Consider the following 26,239-nt stretch of genomic DNA (forward strand, 5'->3'; position numbering starts at 1 on the left):
AAACACATTACGATTGTATTATCTCACGTTAGACTGGCGTCGGTAACCTTCTCAGGCAATTGCCCAATCATGACGCTTCCGGAAACGATTGATCCGCCAAATGTAGACTTGGAAAATTGGAAAAACATTAAAAATTAATCGAATTAACCACCCTGTATCTCTCATAATGCTACACTTCCCTTAAAGGGCTCCCATTACATAGTCTGCATTATTTATTCAGTTTTAAGTTATAATATCCTCAGATTCCCTTGCTCAAGGTGCTCCGGAGAGGACATTAAAAAATATAACTACAAAATCTAGAAAACGTTAATTCTTTGACGATTCGTCATTGGTTTTTCAGTGGTATATGAGCCTTTATGTAATTCTTAGATTACTAAATGTCTTTTACAAGACCTTTTTGTCGATTTTTTGATATTTTTGAGTACCTTTTAGAGATTCATTAAAGGTTATCCGAATTTATTTTAGTTCTCTTGACTGAATAGATTTTTGTGTGAATTTCAATAATGACAGTAAATATCATTGAGAGGTTATTTAGGGATTCTTTGAGTATTTAACAGCGAAAAAGTTATTTTACAGTTTCTTCAGCGGGTATACAGAAATCATATGCACGTACTTAGGAACTATTGCAGGTATTGGTGATTAGGCTGTTTATTTTCAGCTCTATTTTTAGGTGACCGGAAAAATACCATAGGCAAAGCACCCAACTTTACAGTGTGATATGTTTAGGCATGAAATTTGAGTAACATTACAAGTCACGAATTGAACACATTGTATATTGTTCGAATGAGTTTATACGAACTTATTTATTTTCATATTATTTGTCATCAAGGATGTTATTAATCCCTCGCTCTTGTAACCATTGTACTCGCAGAAGGAATACAAGGGATACTATCGTAGCCACTATGTCATTAGGAAGGATCGCGTTTGATATTATAAATCGTGAGTATTTCCTTTTTCTCAAAGTTTTTTTATCTAATTTGATCCTCGAGAGCGTATATGTTTTTGCATTGCGTCCACTCCGTGCAAACGACATCAAAGTAATAATTCTGTAACAAACTTCAAACAGACTCTATGTCAACGCCTCTTCCATTTAGTCTCACTCATTGGTAATGGAAAAAGTACACTGACTGTATGAATCCAAGAAGTTTTTTATAGTTCATCATCATTACACATTTTTCACCTAACCCCACTGAATAATATTCAAAGGTTTCTATATCTTCCGAGTTCGCACCCGTGCACAAATATTTTTTTGATAAGGGAGAATAATTTATAGAGCCTGGCATTCTATTGACTACAGGAAGTAAGCTCATTTATTCTGCAAAATTTCCAATAAAGTACTGAATACCGATCGCCATAAATCACCACCTTACCTACCAACAGTTCGCAACGTTTTTCTTACGCGTGGATGGCCAGTATAAGCCCTAAATTACTTTGGTAACTTTTGGATAAATAATTTTTGCATAATTTCTCAGCTTAAACAACTAATACAAGTTCGTTTTCTGAGCAAAGAATATTAATGAAGGCTTTTACTCTTATTTTCCATAATTTTGTGTCTAGAATAGTCAATGATTCATAATGTATACATTTTTGTGGAAAGAAGGAATTGTTTTGAAATAGTTTAATTAGAATTATTTCCACAATAGTTAAGAACACGTCCAACAGTTCATGATTTGTGGTGTACCTATACCGTATAAAGCTAGATCTTTTTTGTACTCCGTGGACGAAAGTAACATTCCTAGTATTTTACGGCGTAAAGGACATTTTTTTTTCCTGGAGGGTTAAAAATAGCAGTAAATAGAGCATATGTCAAACAGATCACACTGTATATAGTCACTATATTCATTACCCTACACATCTTCAGTAGGTTTTGAATTTTGTTTCCACACGATTCTTTTTAAAGTGACGGGATATTAACTGTCGTGAAACTACGGTTCGGGCCACAAACTACGCCCTCCAGATTAAACCACACACTTTAGTCCCTTGTAACTATTAATTAATATCCCCCTTCTGCACCTATAATACTAAAATTCCAAATATTCAAGTTTTTAGACAAGTTTTTACATTTCGCAACGTTGCGTTGTAGGTATTGGTTTTTGGTTTGTCTTAGGAAACCTCTCAGGTTTAAGAACCTTTAAATGGGTATTTCTGCAGTTAATACGTTACCGTTTTCTTCAATTTGTTTAAAACCAACACAACATTTCCATCTTTAATTTATTAAAACAAAAATACTTACTTCTTGAAAATGGCTGTAGCGGAAACTAGTAGAAGTTAAAATTTGAATAAACGTTCTCATGGGGAATAGTTTAGAGTCAAAAATCCAACCATAATTCAACTTGATTTACGCTACCCACTGAATTATAATTATGATTATATAATTATAATTATAATTAAGTATAGTTCAGTGACGCTACCCCATTTTAAGGAGATACACACCGATAAATAATCTACAAGAAAATTAACATCTTTTTTTAAGAGATTGTAACCTAATGGCTAAGCTGCCTGGTGGACAAGTGGGTGCCGTCCTCAAGAAGTGAAAATCCCAAAATTCGAGGTGGATCTGATCAAATAGACAGTAGGTAGGGGAAAAAGCTATAGCGATTTATTTTCTTCATTAGAAAACAATATTATTCTTTGCGGTTTATTACTTGTCGAAAGATCTCCGTAACTTTTTAAAGCATAATCTAATAGATGGCTCCATCTATTGTTGGAATTTAACAACGCAATTTTACCGCGCAGTGCGTGCAGATTTTCATTTTTCTTTCTTTTTCTGTGGTAAACCGTATCGAGTTACACTTCACTTGAATAAACAACTGAAACGTAAGTTAGAACGCAAGGAATTTTAATTGCCATCATCCATATATATTGATCTCTCGATTGAATTTATAATTTGGGGATTCCGCAGTACTTAGTGGAGGAAATTTCACCTATATAACTCCTATAGTGAGGATATAATTTGCGTTCTTTCTTTCTTATAGTGAGCGGACACTTTTCTGTGAAATGAGTCAGCGGGTCATGAAGGAGATTTAATATTAAGATTCGATCTCCAACAAAGCAGCAACTTCCACAACCCTTCAGGGTCTAAGTTAATAACTATTCTGCCCCTTCTGGATTTTACGCTATTTGTTTACATCAGTACCTACTCAGTAACTTTGCGGTCTCGGTTAAGTTATGATCGAGTTTAAATGCGCTTGTAGTTGAAGACCGTCACTTCCGGCTGCTAATACAATTAACTACTGTATCTGGTGTAGTAGCGGATTCCGAGGCCCTTCAGGTATTATTAAGCTAAGTATATACCGACCCCAGCGGCTTGCGCTGTTTTCTGTTGAGTGATTGAGTTGCTATATGTCTTACTTGTACTTGGCCCAATACGTGCGAATTTTTGCCCGAAATATCAATTTATTAATTTGTGGAAAGTTAGAAATTAGTTTGATAATCGAGCATTCAATGTTACATTGAAGTTACTAAGAGTTATGGGGTAATGTAACTTAAAATTTTGAATATTTGTGATACGTTATCAAATTGTGGAGACAATTATTATTTGGCCATTTGGGATTTGAATAAACCATTACTGTTATTTTCTCCTGCACTCCTACTGTCTTGACTCTTGTTTTGTTATTAATTCTAAAGACATACTTTGTTTTTTTTAATCTATCTTTTTTAACAATATCTCAAGTCCTTTTTCACTCTCAGTATATACAATCACGTTATCCGCAAATCGTATACCAGCAATCCTCTTTCCTCCGACGTTCATGCCATATTTTCCCTATTCCCAACATATTTCCGGCCTGTCGTCTAGATATACAGGGTGCCCGTTTTTCGAACTCCAACATGGAGCTCTCGGATATTTGAAGAGATGCAATTTAGTTCAAATTGGGGCACATTTTCACATTTGGGTGCCCAATAATATGCGGTTACGAAAATTTGGAGGTTTTCAGAGGATGCCGAGGTTTTGAAAAAAATCAAAATTTTCGGTTTCTCCTTTTATTTCGAAAACGACATAAAGAGGATGTTAAACTAAAACATTATTAAAGCACTTTTTTATGAGGAATCCAAATATGTTATCGAAAAATTTAAGGCACTCTTCGACTTGGAAGTTACTGCATCTAATTTTTTTATTTCTTATGGCCGCCATATTGGATTTTAGCATTTCTGAATAAAACTCGTTTTTCTGAATACAATAATGTATCATAATATGATATGTTTCAACTTTAAGATGGAAAAATCGTTTTTTCGAAAAGTGCTTTGGAAAGACCGCATTTCTTGTTTAAAAATACACATCTTTGACAGTTCGTTAAAATTTTAGGAGTTGTTGCCTTTTCTCGTCTATTTATTTACAAGTTTCTCGATAAAATGCCGTTTTCCAAATGAAGAAGAAGCAGATATGTTAGATATCGATCACGCTTCGCACCGAAATGCCCATATTACTGTACAAACACATGCTTTGGGCTGTATCCTGAACGGTAACAACCTGCTCAAAATTATTTCTTATATTTACATAGAAATTTGGGTGAGTTTTCGTTTTGTTTGTCAAGACAATCTGTCTCTGGACTCCGGAATGAAAACGAAATTCAAATTTTACGGGAGGTTCGTTTTCATTTCTGGGTCTAAGAACAGATTTTCTTAGCTGGCGAACCAAACTCGCCCACATTTCTATGTACAGATAAAAAATAATTTTGAGCAGGAAACCGCTCTAAATATGCTTATGCAGTAATATGGGCATTTAGGTGCGAAGCATAATAGATTTCTAACATATCTCGTTTTTATTCATTTCAAAACGTCATTTTATCGAGAAACTTGTAATAAATAAACTAGAAAAAGCAAAAACTACTGAACTATCAAAAATGTAAAATGCATATTCTTTCCAAAGCACTCCTTGCAAAAACCGTTTTTCCATATTTTGCCGGAATCTTAAAGTTGAAACATATCATATGATATGTACATCATTGTAATCAGACAAACGAGCTTTATTCAAAAATGCTAAAATAAAATATGGCTGCCATAAGATATAAAAAAGTTGTCTATTGTAACTTCCAAGTCTAGGGTGCCTTGAATTTTTCGATAACATATTTGGATTGCTCATAAAAAAGTGCTTTGATAATGTCTTAGTTTAAAATGTCCATTTTTCGAAATAAAAGGAAAACTCAAAAATTGAAAATTTCGGTTTTTTCAGAAATCTCGGAAACCTCTGAAAACATTCGAATTTTCGTAACGGCACATTATTGGACTCCAAAATACGCAAATTTACCCCGATTTAAGCTGCATTTCATCTCGTCAAATAACCGAGAACCCCATGTTGAAGCTCGAAAAATTGACACATTTCGATAAATGTGTGGGAATACCGACTCCTGCTGCATTCCCTTTCTTTATTTCTTTTGTGGCTGCCAGTATTTGTACTTCCGTTAATAGAATGCCCTCCCCGATGTTATCATTTTCTACCTCTCCCACGCTTTCCACTGTCAGCTGTCTTGGTTGGTTCTTTGCTTGATACAATTCCTCCATAAACTCTTTTCTTCTTCCTAACACTTCGCTTTCTTCTGTCAACATCTCCTATGATCTCTATTCATTACCCTCTAATTTAGTGAATTTCTCTCTTCTGCTCTCTACTTTTCTATAATTTATACATGTCTTCATGTTCTTTCGGTAAAGCGATTCCCACTGAGACTGTATGAAAACGGCGTAAAAATCAAATTTATAGACTGTGTTGCTAAGGAATGCTGTTCAAAATTGTATTGCAGTAATTCAACTTTCATACGATTGAAAGACACGCTTACATTACATTGGAATCTCAAGGGGTTTTCGCATGAAAAATTGGTTTTGCAAAATTCACGTTAACTTTATAAAACATTCGTTACTGCATTTCAAAAACGTTATTAGATTCCGCGAGTTCGTGGGCATGTTATTAAATATTCTTATTTGAATGCATTATTATAAGTCCCATTTTAAATGATTGAAATATAAGTGCTGAATTTTAATTACAGTTAAAAACTCGTACTTCCTGAGTACATAATATACATAATTAAATTTGCTACTCGCAGAAGCAAATTAAATATTGAAGGTACAGACACTTTGGTCCAATTTTGAGAAAAGTGAATTTTAAAATTAATTATTTCCGCTTTTCGTCTTCTGTCTATTTCAAACACCTTGCGGTAAATTAAGCTCAAAGTTCATCAAGGAAAGGGTATCATTTACTTTTATACTTTCGTATATAATACACTACCGTTGGGTAAAATTTCAAATTCACAGGTACAAACAGAGCAACAATTTTCAGTTGCATAGTAAATAGGATCTTTATATTTAACCTTCCTAATACTGGCTGGGGTCAAAAAAGACGCCAGCTTAACTTTCTCTGTTAAATTACATTCATCATTGCCTCGTTTTTACATAGTTCCGTGTAGTTGTAGGTAATAAATTACTTATCTTTTTATAACTTTCAAAGATATTTGCAAAAATGGCCTATGGGGTTTTACATGACCCCACCTGGTTACAAGTGTTACAAATTAAGTGATAATAATTTTTATAATTGTATTGCGGTAGGAGGGAGGACAGAGTCCACGCGTACCTAGACCTCAAATTCGGGCCCTTTGTACTACCTCCCTGACTAGAATCGCCTCACCCAGAACTCAAGATTGGCCTACATCAATACCTCTGCTATTCAACAACCCCTTATATTTCAGTCGCAAGGATGCCAAAGTGGACTGCGGTCTCACGTAGAGATCTAGTGGAGGCAGGCCCAGAAATGCCTCCATTACGGCTCTGGGGGTTTCTCGCATCGCACCCGTGCATACAAGGCACGCAAGTCTCTGAACAGGTATAACGAAGCACCCGTTTTCCGCCCCGAAGTACATTTGGTATCGAGTTCGTCGCTTTGTTACGAAAGAGTCCCGGAATGTAAACATTTGCTCGATGAGTGAGTTGTTTGTATTTCTATTTTTGTGTAATCGTTTATTTTACCGCCGCTAAGTACGTAAGTCAGTTTTTTGCAACCCTTCCGGTGGGAATAATTAAATTATTCTTACAGCCGCCGAATGCTCTCTTGCCAGGGAAGAAGGGATCCAATTAATGTTTTAATATTTCAGCGCCGCCGTTAATTAATTATTAAGCATTTGAGATTCCCATAATAACAGAAAACCAGGATAGAAACGGGTTCCAAATCGAGTTGTTGACACGTTATCAGTTTTGCAGACACCAGTGCAGACATGTCGGGGTGTAGATAACTACAACAGTTGTTGCGCGGGAAAATTTCAATGAACAATAGATATTACTTGGATTGATTAGTTTGTTTGCGCCTAATTGTGTTAATGAATGACAATTTAATGAGTTGTAGAAAAAACCGACAGACAACGTCCAGAGTTATATCAAAATGATCGCACTTAAAACGAGAAACCGACGTCTATCTTACATTTTTCCGAAAATTACAGGCTGAGTAATTAATTAAAAGTCCGTATTAATCGCTTTCAGAGCGAATACAGCGACGAGTTGGACATTCCCCTGCTGCTGCTGCACTTCCTTCAAATTGGGTTTTCTTTATAAGCTAACGTTCAATTTTTGAAGAATCTCTTTTGCATTTTACTTACAGTAAGTAAATCTATTATCTTTTGCCTTCTTACCGTCACTAGTAAGTAAATACCGCCGTCCAGTCAAATTAGCATCAAAAGTAGTCTAAAATGGATGCTGTCACTTCACTCAACGAGACCAAGTGTATTCTATATAAAAAAATCCGCTGAATCCGAAAATCATAGTCCCCCTTGCCGGAAACTCCTGGACCATATTGTTATAAATAGACTGGTTCACTTTTATAAAAAACAGCGTTTTAACAGGTTCTAGGGGCATTTCAGACAACATTTGGCCAAATAGGCATTTTTTACTAATTTGGACCTGCTGAACACGAATATCGATGTTGGCACCTCGAAATCTGAACAGGAAGTCCAGAATTCAACATGGCGGCCAATTTCCGAAAATGTTGATATTTTCACTCATGCGACCGATTTTTTCGATCTAAAATCGGATTATAATGTTATTCCTGACGGAGGTATGACACGATGATAATAGTGAACAAATGTTTAAACAATGATTTCATAGTTTTTCTAAAGCCTAATTTACATTTGGCGGAAAGTACTTTCTGCCAGTAAACTTGCTACCCTATTTCTATTTAACTGGCACTTTCCGCGCATTTACACGTGGCAAGTTTACTGACCGACAGTACTTTCCGCCAGTAAACTAGCCAAATGTAAATTAGGCTTAACGTCAAAGTGCGTAAAAGTGGATTCCTTTTTTTCATAGTACTATGGCTACTGTTTAAATTTCTTCACATCGTGTAATTATTAAATTATTTCTGTTTTGGCAAGCATTTTGGTTCCTGTGCGTCGTGTGAAAGATATCCGCGATGGTCCATAACCTCATATGGAAGAATTTCCTTTTATTAGAGGAAGAAATCTTGTCGCATCACCTTGAAGAGGCCTCATTTGACGGCGTACTGGTGATTGCGAGAGGCTTCAATGATGAAAGAAAAGTTGTCTGTAACCGTCAGACGACACAGATTTCCTACTTAGAAGCTTTTCACTTCAAGGAAGCGGATACTAGAAAAACGCTACAGATACAGATGCATTCCTGTTGCTTCTTCATCACTTCGAGATTTCAGGAGCTGCAAAGCTTTAGATCTAACAATTCTGAACTCCATTCTCTTGCGATTCCATCTAATCTTCTCTAGCATTTCATCCTTATCCATCATTACGGCATATCAGGCGTAAATACGTAAAATACTTTTTTTATCTTATAAACTATGAAATGTCGCTCAGACTACCTTATCTATCCTGAATTGAAAATAGCTACATTCCCATTCTCCCAACGTTAGATTAATTCCGAAGGCTGCTCTAGATATCGTCCTTTGTCGTATTGCTCGTCAAAACTTTGTAAAAATATCGCAAAGCTCAATTGATTTGTACTACCTAATTGTCAATAAGACGATTGACCTAACACCATGAGAATAACTAAGGTATTTGTAATTTGTATTCACTTTTCTATATGCTTTCATCCTTTAATAATAATAATATATCCTGAGGAACGGTAATTAATACCTAGCAAAATCAGAATCTTCCGAAACACCGCAGTATAGTTGAACTCCCTTCATTTTTTTCATTTAAAAATTAACGTAAAATTCGAAAGATTGTAGTTATCAAAACTTTGTAAGGAGAATTATGCAATATAAACGCATGTCGGGAATACTTATATGTGTCAGGTTTACTGGAAACAATCGTTTTGCAAGTCCTCCTTTTAGCAAGGGGAACTGGGAATTTCATAATTCTTAATTTTATGCATCCCGCATCCTCCTATTACATTATTGTTAAAACAATAGTTAACTATTATTATCGTGAAGTACCTCAGGAATATCATTACCTATAATCTGTTTTTAGATCGAAAAAATGGGTCGTTTCTAAGGAGGAAATCTGTGTCGTCTGACGGTTACAGAAAACGTTTCTTTAATCATTGAAGCCTCCAGCAATCACACGACGCACAGTAACTAAAATGCTTCCCAAAACAGAAATAATTTAATAATTACACGTTGTGAAGAAATTTAAACAGTAGCCATAGTACTATGAAAAAAAGGTTTCCACTTTTACGCACTTTCAGGTTAGAAAAACTATGGAATCATTGTTTAAACATTTGTTCACTATTATTATCGTGCCATACCTCCGTCAGGAGTAACATTATAATCCGTTTTTAGATCGAAAAAATCAGTCGCATGAGTAAAAATATCAACATTTTCGGAAATTGACCGCCATCTTGAATTCTGGACTTCCTGTTCAGATTTCGAAGTGCCAACATCGATATTCGTGTTCAGCAGGTACCAATTAGTAAAAAAAGCCTATTTGGCCAAATGTTGTCTGAAATGCCCCTAGGACAGAGAATCTTCGAAAAGTGAACCAGTCTAAAACAAAAAAAAAGAAAAAATGGGATAATCTCGTGTTTTTCGCATTTAACTTCAATTATCTCGATAACAATAATTGCTCTAACAGAAAAAATGAAGAGAAATGAATTTTCCTTAAGATAAAATTGGTTCGGAAAGTTCATTTGCAAATGTTGTGTTTTACGGAAAAATATAAAAAGGGAATCCCGAAAATTAACAATCTGTTTTTACAAGTAAAATTCATGCGATCTTTTTGAAAATCCGTATTTGGTCACTTCTTTTGATGACAGAACAATATTACAAACCCGATCGCCGTAGGTATCATAGTCATTGATTAATTAAATGAATAAATTAAAAAAACGACGCTTTCTCTTTCACATTCGGGGACTCCCAGTGCGTTCTCAATTTTCTTACAGAACTCTAAAGCAACTTATTTCAACAATTATTGTCCCGATGATTCTTGCAAATCGACGGACTGTGGAATTTTTTTCAAAATCCGAAGAATTTTCTTAGTTAAATGGAATAATTTGCAAATACAACAAGAAATGTAAATCTATAATAGGCGAATGGAAAGCTCTCGGATACTCCTACATTTAAAAAAATACCTCTAAATCCGATTAATAGTTCACGCGAATCAGCTTTTGACTTTGGGCTTGTGTTTGAAACGACCAAAAATGATTTTGCAAATCGGGCCGAATCGAACGATTCTTTAAAGCTTTAACTTTTCTTATGCTTCTATTTGACCAAAATGTATGATTTTTATTAATCAGAATGCCAAGGGCCTATTATAGAGTTACATTCTAGGTTACATTTCTTATTATATTTCGGGAGTTATTCCAATTGTTAGTTAACTAACTATTTTTCTATAAAAAACTATAACATTTGAAAATGAACGTTCCATACCAACTGCATATGGAAAATTCAATTCTAAACAAATTCATTTCTATTCATTACTTCGCTCAGAGCAATACGATTTTCGGATTCAGCGGATTTTGTTTTGTTTCGTTGAGTAAAATGGCAACATCCAGCCCAAACCGTAATTTAACTGGACAAATAATTTCCAGTACCTCCCAAACTATAACTAATTTGCCACATGGATTATCGTTTGACCTTCCTTAATTTCTACTTTTCATTTTTCGACGTATCCCCATGAAAGCCATATCCTGTTAGTACTATCCTTTGCTAGATCCTTTATTCTTCAACTAGCCAGTCGTATTCTGTGTCATTCCTTATGTATTAAAAATAAAATCCCGAATTGTTTGAAAGTAGGTAAACTGAAACGCTTGTTAGATTTCGATCAATGTAGTAAAACGTTTAGGATTAGAAAAATGAAACAATTTGCTTTTCGCTTAAATTCTAATGCAAGATACATTCAAGTGCATCATTCCGATCACATTCTGGCTATAAACTATATCGAAAAACATTTACTACTAATAAACTGAAAATACAAATCTTATACATATAATCTAAACCATTTAAATACGAATTGCACTCTATTAACGTTTACTCCGTTCCGGATAATGATTTTAATTACATTACAATTTATGACACAAGCTTAAAACTAAAAACAACTTTTTCAGCAATTATCCCATTCATTCTTTGCGGAAAGGATACTGCCGATTATTGCTACTTAATGCAGTACAGCTGTGATTTATGGCATGACGGAGGATCCGCGAAAGAACATAATGTCTTTTTTCACTGCGATGGTCGGTTTGGCCCCTTTATGGATTAAAAGTTTTTGCGGGCAACTTTTAGCATTTTAAGGGACTTCCAAGAGAATAAAAAGTCTGCATGTTTCTATCTTATTAAGGTCGCCTTATGTTAACGTTAGAATGAAGGGTTGTTCGATAACGACAGAAATGTTATATTAGGTTTATTTATTTAAAGTTATATGTACCTACTCATGCGTTAATGTTTAATAACGGGTAGATTCTGTTGTTTGATTTTGTAATGTCATTTTTAACAACGTGAAAGTAATCTACGGGAACATTGACTGCAAGTAGGTACAAACTAAACGGACAATGAGGTGCCGGAAAAGCATATACGTCAACGATTGGGGGGATTACTTCGAAGACCTCCTTACAGTATTTTTTAGGCAATCTAAGTGAACAGTGTACGGCATTTTATAGAAGTACTAAAAAATACTATAAAATTGCTGTCTGTTTTTCTACTATCGTCCCTCAGTTCTGTACAGTATTCTCCTTTATACACATTCCTGTCATTATACCCCCCGCATTGGAATTGTAATCTGTTATCACCTTTGTGAAACGTCCTCTTCATATAACCTCGCTAAACGCGTATACTTAAAATTTATTCTGGCATTCTTGTCTGTAAATGTTTATATTTTGCATAATTTTCCATCAGGTACTTCACCCGGCTCCTTACATTTCAGTTATATTTCCCTAAATTTAATTGCCATGCCACTTAATTCTGCTCCCATTCTTCCCAATATTGCTTACAACAGTTACTTTCACATATTTCGTAATCCGAAATTTTTTTCCCGATCGTATCATGCACCACCCTCCTCTTCGTTTTGAATTCAATTTATCAACCTTGGTAAACTGCGTTCCATAAACCCTTGGATTACGCATCACCGTCGCCTACAAAAGCTTCAAAAACCATCGAATTTCTCTAGCCGCTCCTGGTCACTTTTTAAATTTACCACATTGTGTAACCTCCCTTGTATCGGCATGTTTTTAATTTCTTCCCCATTTTCTTTTATTTCTTTTGTGTCTTGATCATGGATCACTGTTTTAACAAACGAAAAGGCCTGGTCACTTTCTGAAAATCTTGTTACGTGTAACTCTCTTCCATCCTTAACCTGGTCCATTTCCTGGTCCATATCTCTCAAGTATCCTCGTACCTCTTTAATTCGAGCCCTTTGGTCTTCCATCCTCCAGGTGTCTTCATCCTCATTGCCTTTAATTCCGCATTCTGCCAGTCAATTAATTAATTAATTGATTCCCCATTCACATTTTACATTTCCCCGCGAAATTTCTTCCTTTTAAATCTTAGCTCATTCTGTGAGTCCATTTTCTTATTCCTTTCCGCCACCGATTCGCTTAATGGTTCTTCTATCGCGTCTTAATGCCCATCCTGTAAGGTAGCCAACCCCATTGTAGACTCCTTTTCTTTTCCTTCAGGTACATTAATGTAACCGGGTATCTTCGTGCTTTTACGAGATTGCATTTTTTCATTTCACCCCATCTCCAGCCGGTTGGTAAAGTTGGCGCTGCCTTTCCTCAAACTCGCCGCATAAAGGGCCCACTAGCTCAGGGTTGAAACATAAAATACTTAAGAGCTTGAAATCTTCCACAGCGGTATTTCGTTTTGGGCATTTGATCTTCGTCCTTCGTTGCACTTACCAACGGGGTTGAGCGCCACTCAGCTTTCCTCCTCGTATGCAATTGGTAAGATACGAGCAGAGTTGGACTGGGTCAAGCATAGAGTGACCCAGTGACCCGGTGACCCAGTTAGTTTACTGACCCACCCAGTGACCCGGTGACCCAGTTGACCCGGTGACCCAGCTTGACCCGGTGACCCAGCTTGACCCAGTTTGACCCAGTGACCCAGCTTGACCCGGTGACCCAGCTTGACCCGGTGACCCAGTTTGACCGGTGACCCAGCTTGACCCGGTGACCCAGCTTGACCCAGTGACCCATCTTGACCCAGCTTTACTCAGTGACCCGTCTTGACCCGGTGGCCCAGTAATTAAATTATTGTTAGGTATCATCCAAAACAATTTCAAGTAACTTTTAATTTAAAAAAAACTCCCTCAATAATATTCGCACGTAGCCCAATTTCATTCAAGAGCACTAATAATACCTAAAAAAATCAAATGCATTTGTTTATAGTTTTTAGTCAAGTAGTCAATGAAAGTATTTAGAGAAAAGATTTATTTGGATTAAGCTAACTAGTAGAAAAAAATTAAATGAGAATGAACACCTGTAAGCAAACTGGTAAGCCCTGAAGCAAAGAAATAACATTATTCTAATACAATTCGGGACATGGAAAGTTTTTTACGGCAGTATTAAAGCAAACATCACAGAAATGGCAGTTGTCAAGCAATCGAGTATTATTTTCAACAAACCAGCATTTCATTTATTTCATAATCTGTACACTTGAACCGAGGGCACTGACTTAACTGCGTTATTCGATCAAACTAGGTGACTGGGTGGAATTGGGTCCCCGGGTGAAATTGGGTCGCTGGGTCAAACTGGGTCAAAGTTGGGTCACTGGGTCAAACTGGGTCACTGGGTCTAACTGAAAAGAGTATGACGTGACCCAGCGACCCAGTGACCCAGTTTAATTTAGTGACCCAGGTGACCCAGTTGACCCAGTGACCCAGTCCAACTCTGGATACGAGGGTAGTAATAACAGTACAAATTAACTTAGATACCAACAGAAATACTGGTACTTACGACTCTTAGTAAATACCCTATACAATTGAAGTTCCCCCAATCAAAAATGATCGATTAGCAAACTAATTACCGACAACTTTTCACAAATTAATACATTGATACAAAATTCGGACCTACAGTACAAGTAAAACATGGAAGAGAGCCCAGTTCTCGCATCCAAACCTGAAATTAATCAAAAGAGAACCTTCCAAGCCGCAGGGGTCGGTATATAATAAATTGATTAATGCCTGAGGGTACTTACATAAATGGCCAACCGTTCATAAGGAAGTGGTGGTCTCCAACAACATTCGCGTTTCAAACTCGATCATAACTTAACCGAGATGGGAAAAGAGTGGGTACTGATGTTAACAAATTGCTTGAATGTAAGGGGCAAAATAGTTTTTACCTAAAACGCTAAAGAGTTACGCGAGTTGTCTCTTTGTTGAGGATCGAATCTTGATCTTGAATTCCTTTCATGTCCCGTTGATCCACTTCACAGCAAAATGGTCGCCCAGTATCAGCAGCTGGAAATATATGTCAAAGGTGCGTATCCAGAATTCACACTGGTACTTAAAAATTAAAATTTAGACCGCAACTAAAAATTCTAGCCTGAACATGAACCCTAAAAGCTATCATAGGTAACCGGCCCTCTTTTTGATAACTTAAAATGTACATACCTCTTAAATAAGACAAAGCAGCAACTGTCGATGGAAATTGCGGTACAGAAATATCATTCCAAACCTAAAGATGGTGCACTTCAATTACGCGAAATGCAAATGGCGGTACTTAGGATGAAGGAAGAACGCAATTAAAATTTTCACTATAGGGATAGGTGAAATCCGTCCCATAATAATTCCGGAATCCCCAAATCATAAATTCAATCGCCAGAAATCAATATATATGGATGATGGCAATTAAAATTCAATGCGTTCTCGCGCTGCTGTTTGTTTAAACGAAGTGCCCTTGTTACTGCTCACGATAGAAAAGAATGTGAAAATCGACATGTACTGTGCGGTAAAATTGCGTTGTTAAATTCCAACAATAGTTGGAATCATTTATTAAAATTGTTTGCAGAAGTTACGGGGATCTTTCAACACGTAATAATCGGTGAACACTAATAATGCTTTGTAATAGAGAAAATAAATTCTTACAACTGTTATAAATTAATCCATTTTAACTATTATAAATTTACTGTTAGTATTGTAAAATTAACGTTAATAATTTACGTTACACTGTGTAATAAGCACCCTCCTTTCTTACAAACAGTAAATTTTAGCAGATGAATTCTGTCCTCTTTTCGTCATAATCTAGTCTCCGTTTGATTAGGCGCCTTCTTTGAGTAATTTATTCTGCTCTCTTTGAGTCCTGGAACCAATTTGTCATATATCTAGAGGGTATAGCTAAGTTTTTATTTCTATTACATAATCGTTTACTTCTTCATTCAACTTCAAAGATCACGCTTTACAAACGGAAATTTCTCCATTTCGGGGTTAATTAATAAAAACATTGTGCCCTTATTCTTCTCCCAATGCGACGCATTAACGAAAAAAATGTAATTTAACCCTTTTCACATATCTTTCAAATAATTCCCGTGTTAAATCAAGTTGTTTAATTCTTTCAATTTCTGCCATTGAGAGTTTAATTCCTCACCGCCAATTTTATGTTGTTACTTTGTTGTAATATCTTAATTAATATTCAGTTACTTCAGTGCTTGTAGGTATACAAAATACAACCTGCAGGATTATTTTATGATCATAGGCAAACTCATCAAACAGACACAACAGATGCTATTTCACCGGTTATAAATTAATTTAATTAAATATGCGACTGAGAGTTTCTGTTATTTTGTGATTTGAATTAAAATCATGTGCAAAATAAAGTATAGTTTACGGAACGACATTTCCTGGTGAAAACTTTTATTGGTTAGAGTAATTTTACGAAGACGAGATAGCTCTTTGATGTAAAACTTTTCGAAGCATTCAAGCTCGATGAATTCAAAAGTTTGTATTTACAATTCAGTCGCTAGCTCTGTCACTTGAAACTTCGAATACCAACAGGACATGAACCCGCAAACTCCGTTCAAAAATGCCGCAAGCGACCTCATTTCTAGTATCTATTTTATCGCGACGACAAATTTTGGTTGATAGACGATAATGGATCGAATTTAATTGATTTTTTTAATTGAAATTGTTAATCTGAGGTCAAGAAAAATATTAATATGGTAGCAAACTTTATACCGTGTGTCCTATTTTGGTTGAGACTTTAGTGTATCTCACCTGGTTTTAAAGGCAGACTTCGCAACCCTGTACCACTTTTTTGTGATACTTTTAATACCACACATAAAATCAATCTAGCTACGTTTGTTTCACAGGTACAGTGTGAAATTGGAAAGATTGACTTTTTGGAATGTTATCATATCTTACTACCCATGTACGATAGAAGAAATATCAAAACTGTTTATTTTAGCTATTGTTTCTGAGATTTGACCGCAAGCTGGGTATTCTTTAAATGCAACACCCTGTATATCTTAATTACCTAATTATATATAGGATATCATATTTTTCAAATGTTTGAAATGACCTTCTGCCATTTCTATTGATTGTTATCGGCTGCTTTAGTTACTATGGATACAATAAAGAAAACAAAATCTCGATGAATCTATGGCCTACTACTTTTTACTTTCTTTCTATTGTACCTACATGAGATAATGATACTTAGAAAAAAGTCACACTTCGTTTTCAGTCTTTATCCCAGAAGTAAACTGAAAGATTGTTTTTGTTTGTGGTATTAAAAGTTTCACAAAAAAAGTGACACAAGGTTGTGAAAACCACAAGTCTCTATCTTTAAATACAGCTGAGTCTCAACCAAAATAGAACACACGGTACATATGTAAAATGATATCCAAAGAATTCTACTTTTATTATTTTTGTCAATTCTGAATTTTATATAAAAGTTAAAGTAAATGGAAGAAGATCGCGGAAACGCACAGTTTAAAGTTAGTAGGTAATTCATGAACACAAGTAAAGTTAAAATTAGTTATTTGGTAGGAACGAGAGTTTATTAGGAAACGATTTAAAGCTCACGTTTTAAATTTAAAAATTAAACTTATCCCAACTATTACCAACGAGTTAAAGAAAAATTATAACTTTTATTAGAGATCATATTGGATATTATGCGGATTTTAAAAGATAAAGCACTAAATACAAGATGTTCTAACGAAACGTTCGACGAAAATACGACAAATAAACTTAATAACCCGTGAGTCAATTACAAATGTTAGTTATAATTGTTTTAACGGCCATTCAGTATAAGAAATCATCTCTCCATCAAGTGCCAACGGCCTCTTGAATAGGGCGCATGAGCGGATGGTGACTAGGGTTAGAAAAAAAGGGACCAACGGCATTTGATGCGGAAAGAAACGGGAAACTATCACATTAAAGATCCTATGATTTCCCAAGAATAAGCAGTTTTTCCAAATGTCTACCACAAAGCCTACTTTTGTAAAATGTGCCGGAGTAGTGGTCCCCCAATCGGATCTCCGGGAGGGAGTGCAAAAGATTACGCTTTGCGTACGAAAAAGAATAATAACAGGAGGAAATAGCTACTTGGAATGGCCGAACCTTATTGAAATGTGGAAAGTTAGAAAATCGAATTTTGGAAATGACAAAAAAGAAGATTTACGTGCTAGTACTAAATGAGATGAGGTGACAAGACTTCTGGAAGGGTCATTATCGAGTGATTCATACGGACTGAAGTGAAGGGAGATCTGGTGCAGGTGGTGTAGGGTAAAGTTATGGAACAAAAACAAAATATTTTTGCGAAGAATTTTCTTTGGTACGAAGTGGTCGAGTGCAATCTCTGAGTTCCTTCTGAATTACGAAAAACAATTGAATTTTTTTAAATGGCAGTGCACCTTTTCATTAGTCTCATTTGATAGAGATTTTTTTTCTCTTTTCGATGATGTAACATGTTAGTACCCTAATCCAAGAAAATTCTTCAAAAAACTTATAATCACATCAATAACATTAATTTAGATGTCCTACATACAAATAAAACAAATAAATGAATTAATGTTATTGATGTTTTTTTGAAAAATGTTATTGGATTAGGGTACTAACCGAGGTACTAACATCATCGGGAAGAGAAAAAAATCTCTATCAAACGAACCTAATGAAAAAGTACACTACAATTTAAAAAAATTCAATTGTTTTTCTTTACTCATTTGTTTCCTGAAATAAAAACAACTGAATGCTGCCTTATAAGACATAAAACGTTAAACAACTTTCATATACAAAAATGTTGCATACATTCGATATTTATCGAGATATATACTTTATTCCATACATAGTGGGCACCCTGTATAGTGAGTAACCAGAGATTTTCGTAATTCCGTCTGGCGCAGTTCAGTTAAAGCTGAACTGTGGTGCTAAGGGTTCCTGGTTCAAATCCGGGTTCGGGCATGGATATTTGTAAATATATAGAGGGTTGGGTTCGTAGAGCAGCCTTGGCTGAAACCCCCGCCTACTCAAAAATAAAGGCAAAATAAAAATAAAATAAATTCCCAGATAATATGAAATCCTAATATAAAGAGATTCTATATTTTTCCAATTTATTGAATAATATCTAATTATTTTAATGAAACTATCAATCAACTTTATTTTACCCCAAAATGGCAAAACATTTAACAATTTAATTCGCAACAAAATAAATCTAAAATGAGTTTTTTTCTCTTTTTTTCTTTAGTGTCCACCTCATCTACTTCTCACTTCTTCCCCCCTCCTCCTTATCTCCACCATCCCCTTTTTCCTTAGTTCTATTATTAATTTCTTACCTCTTCTATTCTTTCATCTTTCCATTTCCACTCTCCACTTCTTTCCCCAATACCTCTCGAATCTTCCCAGTATTTGCTTCACTTGTTCTACCTCTGTTAATAATAATAATCATTTATTTGTTTAAAATACACCATGTAGCAGGGGTTGGCCACACACTATTCATTAATAATAAAGGAACGAAAGGAAATTGTAATTGCCACACAGATGTGAGAGGGAGTGGACACGAACAGCTTTTGAGGGTATCGTGATTTTTTCATGTGATTGCCTCTTACTCCGTCCTAAATTGGACATTTAGTATATAATATATAATAATACAAACAAAATATGGTTTATTGATTCTAACTCATGAAGGCAGCAAACAGAACAGTATCCTCAAGAAAATGTAGTTTGTATGAGGAGTTATCTGGAAACAAGCATAAACTCATTTGATAAGGAGATAAGCTGCGCCATACATCTCTTTACTTTCAACGGCAGTTTATCGGACCCTATACAGTGTGTTACGTATAAGTATGTAAAAAAATTGGGTAGTAGGGGGGATCACAACAAACACATTTTCCAAATAAACCGAGGGTCTAACGTGTTTCGTTAGAGAGCCACCCTCAAAGGAGGCCCTTTACGATTTTTCAAATTTTTTTTCAAAATTAGAGAGCCCTAAGTGGGGGTGCGAAGAAAAATTCTGATTTCGACGAGATGCTGAGGGTTCTTGAACGTGAAAGTCACGAATCTGAGATTTGTTTTTGAAAATTGGAAAAAAAATTCGCTTCAATTCTTGATCGGACAACGAAACGCAGAGAGTTCCACGAAATTCGTTGTGTAGGTACATACTTGATGAGTTAAGGAACGAAATTGACCAAAAGTTTTTTTAAAATCACTTTTCACAAAAGTTATACTCATTGGAATATACGCATTCATATTAACTTTACTTGATTATTGTTCAAGTTTTATTTGATGAAATCCCTAAATTTGCCCTTATGTAACGTCCCTTATAATGAACCTTTATTTACTCATAGGTACTTAATTTTAATGGTCTAATGACAGTTTTCTTTTTTGTAATTTCATACAAGTGCACCTTCTTCCTGACTGTTTTATGCTCCACAAATGGGATGTATAGTTTTCTAAGACATGTGCTTGCTAACAAGCTTGTTTATAATTGCGAACGGATACTTCGGACGCCCACTAGATGGCAGAATGGTTATGACGGGGGTTTTTTAAGGTGGTGTTTACATTGCAAAATTGGAAAATTTGTTTCCGCAATACCTGCCTTTTGGGTCAACATTTTTTTGGTTGAAATAGCATTCATTCAGATAAATAATGTTACGACATTTGCATGAAAGAAACATTATTTAGCTATTTTCTGCACTGATTATAATATATATCTTTCATTTTTATTACACACTAGTAATAATTTGTTATAAAATTTAACTTCATTCACAAGCTTAAACCTTTCACAACAACAATCGCTCGTACAGAAGTACATTTTTTTTACTTCGCAACAAAGTGATTGAGGAAATTGCAAGACCACTTTTGTACTTTTTGTAAACGCCACCTTATTTTTTTTCCATTGGTTCAGACGGTATTTTGCAATCTCAACACTTCTCACATAGCTTCGTAAGTAACAGAAGACGACTAATTTGCAGCGTGTAATGCAAAACCATAACCAGACAATGAGGCTACAACAACTGATTTAAAACATTAGCCCATTGATGACTATGGGAAGATTACTGACGCTCACTTTCATTACAACCGACAGAATGAAAACTTGAAACTGCCATGGACAATATTTGTTAGGGAGAATGTTTTTAGAACCTTGAATCTTCACGGGGAAAATCGCAAAAAATTTAACTCAATGAAATTCTCTCGTTGCAAGGTTAATTGCACTAAGCAACAATTTAGTCCCGTCGTCATTGTTACTAGTCTCCGCTCCGCCTACTTTTCTGAGATAATTGCAATCTTATTATTATCTAGAACATCTAAGGTAATATTTAATTTGTCATGTATCAGTTATTATAGTCCGGGGAATAGAGACTGAAAATGGACTATTTCCTGCAAAACGAGAAGTAGTTACAATTTTTTTTGCATGTCATGTAGGAATACCTGGTGGTTAAGAATCCAAGTTTTCGACCTCCCACCCCTTGTGCTTCCCCTGTACCACCCCTAAAACCAAAGAAATTTGGTTGGTTTTTTAGTTTTTCAATCATATCTTTTTATTGGTTCACTTTACAGAAAAATATTGTTATTAGAAATTGTAGAAAATCAAATTTTACATAAATTTGTCAGATACTTTTTACTTTACTTTACTTTACTTTTCGTAAATTTTTATTTCAAAAGATGCGGAGTTTTGCAGTTTTTATTTTGAAGATTCCGAAATTTCTATGTATGTATATATTTAACGCAATTGTATGTTATCTCTATAATCATAAGATTTATATGAGAAAATAACTCGATTATGAAGCTATGGTGCTATTAATTTCGGTACTCTGCACTCCTATCAAAGGGGATGATTGCGTTTGGTCGTAGTAGGTATTTGAATCACTGTGTGGTCTTACTTCATTTTAACCCCTTCCATTTCTTACAAAAAGGAATGATTACTTTAATCCCCTATAGACTATAGTAGTGATTGTTCAACTATCTAAGATTATACATATATAGCTTTCGAACACAATATTCAAATCATTATTTTGTATGAACATGAATAGTAAACATTTTTAATTTGCAATGTGTATCCAGAAATGTCATTATCTAAGTGTAATGGAGCAATCACCAACCGAGGATTAAACCACTCATTTCAGTTGGGGGTGGAAAGGGTTAAACCGAAACGAGAATATTAGAAAATATAAGTAATAAGCGTTGTACTTACTCTCTGACTAACTTATCAATCGCCACAAGGGGTTGAAATATTCATTCCTTCCGGGAGGAGAGGGGGGGGGGTGAGAGAGAGAAGCTGAACTGAGTTAAACAATGTTTTTTATTTCAAACGTATATTAGAAAGCGCTACAATCTCACAGTGATTCAAATATCCCCACTAGCAAGGGTTGAAAGTTGAATTATTATGCATCCCCTTTGGTAAGAGTGCAGGATAGGGAGATTTATATCACGATAAATTGAAGATATTTTCTCATAAAACTCTTAATTATAGAGATAAAGATTAAATTTTTGTTAAAACGTCTACATAGAAATTTCATAATTCTTAAAAATATAAGCAACTTTGAAGCTCTATATCTTTTTTAATAAACATTTCACAAAAAAAGTAATGTATACCAAAATTGTATAGAATTTTATGGTCTACAATTTCTGATAGCAATATTTTTTGTAAAGTGAACCTATAAAAAGATATGATTGAAAAACTAAGAAACCATCCAAAATTCAAGTGTTTTGGGGTGGTACGGGGGAAGCACAAGGGGTGGAAGGTCGAAAACTTAGATTGTTAACCACCAGATGACTGTCTATGACATGTAAAAGAAATTGGATCTACTTCTCATTTTGCAAGTTAAAACCCTCTATTCCCTGGACTATTAGGTAAGTTGCGTATACCAGTTGCATTTTGTTTAAACTGCTGAATTTTAAAAATGCAGACTCTATAACCTCTGAAGAGTCATTTTAGGGCATTGAACGTTACTCATTTTATCGTTTTTCTTTAGCTTCTTGTCCACTTTCCCATCTTCCATACTTTCTCCCTTTCCACTCTATCAAATGCTGCTTTTAAGTACAACAAAAAAGCAAACACAGAATTCTGTCCTATTTTTCCAATCCCTCCACGAACCTGCGTCAACCGTTCCTCTCCCTTTCCTGAAACCCATTTGTGTTTCCTTCAACATCCTCTTTTCTTCCATTTCTCTTTCTAATGAATAAAATAAAACTAAAGAAACTCCTAGTGCTTCAGAATATTAATTTATAAAATAAAAAACACCCAGTCATCCTTACACATAAAATTTAACTTTGTTCGTTGCGCAATGAACCAACATTTTTCTGGAAAAATCCCAATTTGAATCGCGGATTATCCAGAAACTGAGCCAGAAACATTATTTGTTGGACTGAGTGGTTTGACGTTTCGTGGAGAACTTCCGTGCTAAGCGTATGTTCAGAAGAAACAAAAAATATTATTGGTGGTATGTCGTTTAATATCGGCAACCGACACTTGGGGCTCTTTATAAACGCGTTAGTTCTGTTCTGCAGGTCAAGAAGCCCATACATGAATTCACGATTGTTGAAGAAATCCGGGACCTAATTTTGCAAATCCCAAAGAGACAATTGAATCAATTATTAAGAGATTTTTTTTGTGTTTCAAAGATTTGCTTAGGTACTGCCGAGCGGGTAAGAGTAGAAAAAATAAGAACCTGTGAATGGTTCTTTGGTTTCCTTTTTTTTGCTACTCTCTTTAGCAATATCAAAAGAAAAAAAGGCATTTTTAGAAAACTAAACGATGATTAAATTTAAAACCTGGGAACCGAAAAACAAATTAAAACCGGTAATTTCTAGTCTTAAAGAAGTTAGGAGTTTTTTACTAGAATTTTTAAGTCATAGCAATTTAGAAGGACAGGAAGGAGAACAGCCAAACTCAATCCAACCTTGATTTTTAATTAAAGGACGTTGTCGTGCCGAATGAAAAAGTTGATTTTTGCGAATTAGTTGTTTAGTCTTTAATTAGGCGAGGAACAAGTTTCAAATAAAATTCGAAACAGTAGCCATACTAACTTTTTTCCTGAGAAGTCACGCATCTCCTCATTCCTTTCAAGTGAACACTACAACTTCACAGACCCACCAATTTGGAACCCATTTCGGTGGTAATCATTTTCAGCCTACACATTCTGAAATCTTAATGCATAATCCGCCCGCCAAATTATGACAAAAGAAAATCTTTCAATGCAATGTGCCCGTCTATGGAAATCACAATATTTAAAAGGAAATCAGTACATTTTTTGTACACTCCGTAGAAGATGTGTCGGTGTCGGTAACAGAATTTACACATCTTATAATTTCTAACTCGTTTAAATGGGGTATAGGTACCGAGCTGTCTACTTATATACTATGATTTATGTACACCCACTGATGTTAATGGATACGTAAATTCTATTGATTTATGCTTGCGATATTAAAAAAACTATTATATCACTTACGTGTACAATATTTCATTCAGTTTCCATAAAATTGATGAAGGAATGGTTTTTCCAAAGCATAGATGACTTATTACACGTTCAACCTTAGTTTTTTATGGCTTGACAAGTCAAACAAATGTAGCCAGCTCATAATGGGTTATTTCCATTCTGATTAGGTAATTAGCAACACCTATCTACTACTAGTCGACTCATTAGCGTCTCGCTTGTATAGCGTAAATCAATTTGTTCGCACTAGACAAAAACTATTGTAATCTACATCTCCGTTTTGTACTTGGAAAACAAAGAGACCTCGAACTTCGCAATAGTTCAGGAAGTAATTTGGAAGCAACTACCATCGGAATTACAATTACCTGAATAATTCAATCGGATTCAATGCTGTGGTTTGAGTTTTCCAATACCAATTCCTAAATTAAGAGAAAATGTACGTCTATCTGATAAAACGTCGAGTTAGCTAAAGAGCGGTTGTAGGAGAAGTGACAAAAGAGAATTCATATATAAAAACTGCCCAGCAAGTGACATAAAGAGTTGTAGTAGTTATGAAATAGGAAGTCTTGGCGTCATGCTGGTTATTCCTCAAAATTTCTCCAAACAAACATTAACTTTTCCTAAACTTCCCAGATATATAACAATAAAATGAGTTTAAACTTACTTTTGAAAGACCTTTTTATCATGTACGAAAACTGTTTATAAAGTTGCACGCACAAATTTAAATGTGAATCATGTCTAAAAACAAATTATAAATCTCACACGGTTCACAAAAAGAAATTTAGCTCGTAACCCTAATCCAATATAACCCTCAGGAAACTTTCGAATTCCACACGACCGCACACGCACCGCGTACAGGGCGAGGGATTTCCTGATGATCCTTCGCGCAATGTCAGCAAGAGTAAACTGAAGCTTCCAGCTTTTGAAACAGACATCATCCCTAGTCGCTGACACCCTTTTATATGAAGCCGGCGCACATCTAAAATCGTTTATTGCTTTCCTAATAACAAAATTAGTTCAGATTCGTAGAAAGTCAAAAGTTCCGTGAATATCGATTCGCTTATAAGCAACTTCCGGAAATCTCAATACTGCAAATCTGTTTTCCTATAACTGCGATTTAGTTTGTCACCGAAACTTCTGGAATTGTATTTACGAAACTTTGACCATTGTTTAAATTCGCAAACAAGATGCAATTCGTGCTTCAACAGCTTTGAAAGAAGGGTGCAAGCTTAAAGATCAGTAATTAATTAATAACTTGAATACATCCCTATTCATCTTCGATTTAATGGATTTTAAGTTAAAAAGGCGGCTTTAATTTGAACTTGACAGAAAAGCTTTCTTACACCGTGGAAAATCCTTGAAACAAACAAAAGGAGGTTTATACCCGCGAATAAGGAATTTTAATTATTCACCATAAATTCAACGGTTTATAAAGCAATTAGTTTTATACAGTTGCTTTGGTGTAACTTTTCAAATTCTTTAATCTTTGGAAAAGTTTAGCAAAATAGGTATAATCTGAAGTTGGAATTAATTATACCATAACTATTGGTTCTGACGCATAGCCAAAATTTCATATAATATTTAATTTTCATTTCATATGAAACTGTCTTAGAGATTTTATGAATATTGAAACATCGTGGAAGATGGCAATCTGACAGTATTGCAAAGCGATATATTTCAAATTGGATTGCAAAAGTTCTCATACTTTGAAATATTTTTCCACTGTTCCCGTTCCTTTATAAAAGTGTGTCCATACAATAAGTAATTAAATCATCATCATTCATACAAGATGACAGCAGTTAAGTCTGGCATTCCTGAATACGAATCTTCCTTGGAACCAGCATTGTATTCCGGTAGAGCGATAACTCTGTCTCGAGTTTTCCAAGGACGAATCGTCCAAAGGAACTTTAAGATTGAGTACGTAGCGTAGACAAATTTATCTGAGGGTGAAATTTGTTAGTAGCTAATTTTCGGAAACGAATTTACCGTGGTTTCTGTTTATGT

The 26,239-nt window shown here is 35.1% G+C and overlaps 1 protein-coding gene across 1 annotated transcript in view; it reads right to left on the reverse strand.

Moving 5' to 3' along the window:
- The window catches only part of LOC116163119 (trace amine-associated receptor 7d-like), a 105,015-nt gene extending 79,901 nt beyond the window's left edge, over window positions 1–25,114 (reverse strand). The window contains exon 1 of the mRNA XM_031476968.1: window positions 24,900–25,114. The gene's annotated coding sequence lies outside the window, so the exon portion shown is untranslated. The remainder of the gene's footprint in view (window positions 1–24,899) is intronic.
- Between the last annotated feature and the right edge of the window lie 1,125 nt (window positions 25,115–26,239).

The sequence above is a fragment of the Photinus pyralis genome, unplaced genomic scaffold (assembly GCF_008802855.1).
Source record: "Photinus pyralis isolate 1611_PpyrPB1 unplaced genomic scaffold, Ppyr1.3 Ppyr1.4_LG2, whole genome shotgun sequence".
Classification (NCBI taxonomy): Eukaryota; Metazoa; Arthropoda; class Insecta; order Coleoptera; family Lampyridae; genus Photinus; species Photinus pyralis.